The following is a 5,000-nucleotide window of genomic DNA, read 5'->3' as shown; positions in this document are numbered from 1 at the left end:
TGTGGGATTTAGACTGCCGATTTGAAAGATGAGCTTTTGTTCAAGAGTTTTACGGCTTTCCGTGCTACCTAAGTGTAAGGAAAGACCGCAGATTGCCATATGTTGCTTAGAATGATTAGGTAAATTAAAATGTCTAGCGACCGGTTTCGATGTGTCCTTGTCATTCCTTTCCACGTCGCGAAGGTGTTGTCGGAATCGGTCACCTAGTCTTCTGCCTGTTTCGCCGATGTATATCTTTTTCATTCCATTAATTTATTCGTGTTTTTCTCGTTGCCATGTTCCCACCAATAACATAGCTCCATTTTCTGCCTTTAAACACGAAGGCGCGCTATAAAAGGAGCCTTAGGTCCCACTGGACCATTTTTAATTCAACCGTCGTGTGATGTAGAACTTTTAGAGTCAACTCAGCTTGAGCTACAGCTACTCCAAAGCAGTGAACAGCGGGCGCATTCCTCAAAATTGTTTTATGTCTTCATCATAATAGGCCGAAAAACAGTCAAAGATTAGTTTACCGATATGATAAAGCTGACATTGATGGTCTAAGAAATACATTCTCTCACATTTTATGGGATTCCTACATATCCTGTGAGGATATTGATTCAGGTACGGCGAATTTCCAAGATCTTGTTCTCGCGGCAGTCAATCAACATGTACCAAAGATGAAGCTTAGACGCAAGCCAAGACCTCCATGGATAGATAAAGAGGTCTTAAAGTTAGTGAGGAAAAAGAAAGTCTTGTGGAAGCGTTTAAGGGCCAATGCTTCTCTCGAGGTGACAACAAAGTTTAAACTTCTTAGGAAACAGACCAAACGTCTTATCTCCTTTAAGTATTTCCAGTACTTAAAGTCTCTATCGGATAAGCTGAAGACTAATCCAAGGAAGTTTTGGTCTTTTCATTCTCTTAAGTCCAAGAGCAAGAGACTGCCAGAAGTAATAACTTACTCTGGCAAAGCCAGGTCTGCAAAAGATCCTGTGGAAAAAGCTTCCCTGTTCAATGAATTCTTCAGCTCCGTTTTCTCTACAAAAACATCAAACTCTGGCAGCTCTCATGTTGATGTGATTAATCCTAACTTATTGATGGATGTATTCACTTCGTACAGTGAAGTTAAGAATATCCTCTGCAACTTGGACATTAATAAAGCAACTGGAGTAGACGGCATTCCTGCGAGGATATTGAGGGAATGTGCAGAGGAGCTATCTTACCCATTAGTTCTACTGTTTAACTTGTCGTTCAGGTGTGGGAGAGTTCCTTCTTCATGGAAAAGAGCTAATGTCACTCCTGTGTTTAAATCAGATGCTAAAGATGTGGTAGAGAATTATCGATCTATATCCCTGTTATCGATTCCAAGTAAATGCCAAGAGAAGATTGTATATAATGCCATATATTCTCATGTGGCCCCTTACCTGACAAATTGGCAACATGGTTTCATAAGGGGTCGCTCGTGTGCTACCTAGTTGGTATTAACACACCATCAGTGGACAAAGGCCTTGGATGATGGACTACAGGTGGCTGTCGTGTTCTTAGATTTTTCTAAGGCATTTGACAGAGTATCACATGATATACTTCTTCTGAAGTTGTGTAATTTCGGCATCTCTGGTAGCCTACTAAGATGGTGCGAGGATTACTTGACCCACAGAGAGCAAAGGGTTGTTATTGAAGGACAGAGTTCTACCTGGTCTGTTATCCCATCTGGTGTACCACAGGGCTCCCTACTAGGGCCATTATTTTTTGTAATTTTCATTAGTGATTTGCCGGATGTGGTTATGCCTGGAAACACAATCGCACTGTACGCAGATGATTGTAAAACATCAAGACTGATAAACTGTACATCAGACCAACATGATTTTCAATCTGACCTGAATAATCTACACATCTGGAGTCAGCGAAATCTAATGGATTTTAATGTAAAGAAATGCAAATTGATGCGTATCACGAAAAAAAGTATGCCTTTTCGTTCTGACCTTAAGCTGAATGAGAGCTCTCTGGAAGAAACATCTGAATTCTGTGATCTTGGATTAGTTACTAGTAACAAGTTGTCCTGGAATGCTCATGTTGATAAGATATCAAGCAAGGCTAACAAGATTCTTGGCCTTATTAAAAGGACATGCAAGGGTCTGAAAGATGTTAACATGTTAAGAAGGTTGTACTGTGCTTTGGTAAGGTCCCAATTGGAATACTGTACTATTGTCTGGTCACCCTTCACGGCTAGAAACATTAATAAATTGGAAAGGATTCAGCGAAGAGCCACCAAGTTTATTCTAAAAACTGATGATGATTACAACACTCGTAAAGAAAAACTGAACCTGTTATCTCTAGAGGACAGACGCTTCTTTTTTGACGTACTATTTTTTTATAGAGTTCTTAATGGGTATATTAATATAGATATATCCTCTTATATCCAATTTTATTCACATTCGGAAAGATACTCGTTGAGGGGTAAGGACGAACTTAAATTAAAAAAGAACTACGCGAGGACTGATACTTTTAGGTTTTGCTATTTTAATAGGATTGTCCACATGTGGAATGGGCTGCCACTATCGGTCCGTCAGGCTCCAAGTGTTTCTTGTTTTAAAAGGGGTGTAAGGGATTATTTGACTGCAAGATTTGATTGACTTTAGTTTGGATTTGTTTTTTTGTTAAAGGTGGTCTGCCGTGCATGGGGATTTATCTCTTTTGCGGACCATCCTTATGGCACCTTTCTTTTTACTCTTTTGTATTATTATCTATTAATGTAAGTAAGTAAGTAAGTAAGTAAGTTATATGTGTCATTAAATTGTAATAAAAAAAAAAAAAAAAAATTTTTGAGATTTGTATTTCCGTTCTCCAATGGAAACTATCTTTGTTTGTGGCGGTAAATTTGAGACCGAAGTAGGCGGTTCGCACGTTACTTCATGCCACCATGCTGGTGGAAGTAAACAATAGATATCTCATTAGCTCCTTTTGTTCGTCTACCAGCATTTGATTTGACCCGCACACGTCAACGGTAAGTGACAAATGAGCCTAGGTCTTCCCAGGGAAGACTTCCTTATATAGCGCGCCTTCGTGTTTAAAAGCACACACAACCCACAATTCCTCTATTCGCTCCGACGAAGGGCTAATTAACGCTCGAAACGTCAGCTTTTGTATTCGTTACGGTGGCCAATTTACTATTTCAACTTTGTTGATATATCCAAATTATTTCGTTACCCTCACCGACATAGCCCCCAAACAGTTTCTTTAGAAACTATCAGCCTTTGTTCTTAGGGTTGGTTCCATAGCAAAACTTGGCGGCACCCTGTGCAAATTTCATGACATGATTTACATAAGGGACAATATCCTGATGGTTTCATCAGTACAAACATGCCCCAATGATGCGATAGATCATGCAGCGATCTGATTGGTGCAAGTAACATATTACCCAATTCGCTAACGTAAAGTTATCCTCTTAATAAAACTAAAAACTGAAAAACTATCCCTATATTACATTATGTCAAAACCTTGGCGAAGGCCAACAAAACCCTTGGCCTTATCAAAAGAGCATGCCGGGACCTGTCTCAGCGGCACCATCAGAAAATTCCTGTACTAGTGTGCCCTCGTGAGACCTAAACTGGAATATGACAGTAACCTGTGGTCACCTTACACAGTCAAGCATCGTAAGCTGTTAGAAGATGTCCAACGTAGGGCAACGAAGTTCATTTTGAGCTATCCCCAAGACATTTCTTATAGTGAGAGACTTATTAAACTGAACTTCACTACCCTTGGAACACCGCAGAGAGATTTCAGACCTGCTACTATTTTTCAAATCAAGACATTGTCTGATAATTACGGATATCCATGATTATCTGTGCACTTCTAATCCTTGTTACAAAACCCGCAACTATGATCCGAACAATTATAATATAAGATTTAAACACAAAACAGGACTACTTTCGAGAATTTTTTTTAATAGGTCTGCAGGACTGTGGAATACTTTTCCACCCAAAATTAAATGTATAACCTTGCTCCCAACATTTAAATCTAAATTAAACAACCTATACTTTTCCAAACTTGACTCATACAGTCCTCCAGGTTAGTATTTTATAATCTTAAATAACTTGCCTTTCTTGTAACTCTTTTTAGCCTTTTTATTGAATCCTTTTACTTTTCTGTTATATAATAGGGGTTAGGTGTCAATTGGGACGAAAGTTCTGTTCCTCTCTCCTGCTACTCCATTTTTACTTTTTCTTTCTTGGTACTGTGCAATGTAGATTAGTTATTGTATTTGTTGAACTGTGGCGAATGTATTAAACTAAACTAAACGAAACTTTTTTAATGGGAAAAGATAACTGAAACGTTTTTGAAAACGAGTGTTAAGAGCCACTGACCGTAAATATCGAGAATCCGCTGACAGTTGCAAAATATCGTAATTCATTTTATTTTTTCTAAAGGACCCTTTTAATGAACCTTTTCGAAAATTATAGCAAAAAGTTCTATCGCGCTTTTTTTCTCCGAAAAATCGAAAAGTTCAAAATACGCCTAGATGGCCGTTGTCCTCCGTAAAGAAATGAAAAATTATGCAACTTCGTACGCTACAACGCGATGCAATCCTGCTTTTTAATTTTGTGTGCTTAGTTTCTTGTTATGTTGTTGTGTTAAGTCTGAATAGTGACCCATTGAAATAAGGTACTTCGCGTCGTTTTCGCAGAGGTAAAATAGAGGTCATATTACATAGAGATCGATATTTACGGTCAGTGGCATGGCTTAGACGATACCACAAACGTTGCGTCGTTTGGGGTGACCGTCTCGGTTCTCCTCCATCCTAGCATCAGCACTGCACCGATGAGGCCCAGAAGGCCGAAACAGCTCTGTCTGCAGTTATATATATATATATATATATATATATAACTTGATTTTCGTAGAACAGTGCTCAATACATAGAAGTAGAGCGAAGTATATATTGTGGGAGGAAAAAGACAAGTAAACTACAAGTTCATCCCTACGAGCCTTTTTCGTGGTCGCCCACTCATCAGGGGATTTAATGA

General features: G+C 38.9%; 1 protein-coding gene across 2 annotated transcripts in view; it reads right to left on the bottom strand.

Moving 5' to 3' along the window:
• Positions 1-2,232: 2,232 nt before the first annotated feature.
• The window catches only part of LOC111319124 (uncharacterized), a 14,953-nt gene continuing 12,185 nt past the window's right edge, over positions 2,233-5,000 (bottom strand). For both annotated transcript variants that reach the window (XM_088745058.1, XM_022921954.2), the window contains exon 5: positions 2,233-5,000. This exon is cut by the window's right edge and continues 6,927 nt beyond it. The gene's annotated coding sequence lies outside the window, so the exon portion shown is untranslated.

This window comes from Stylophora pistillata, chromosome 14 (genome assembly GCF_964205215.1).
Source record: "Stylophora pistillata chromosome 14, jaStyPist1.2, whole genome shotgun sequence".
Taxonomy (NCBI): domain Eukaryota; kingdom Metazoa; phylum Cnidaria; class Anthozoa; order Scleractinia; family Pocilloporidae; genus Stylophora; species Stylophora pistillata.
Note: the sequence above shows the minus strand (reverse complement) of the source record. Positions and strands in the feature narration are given on the sequence as shown.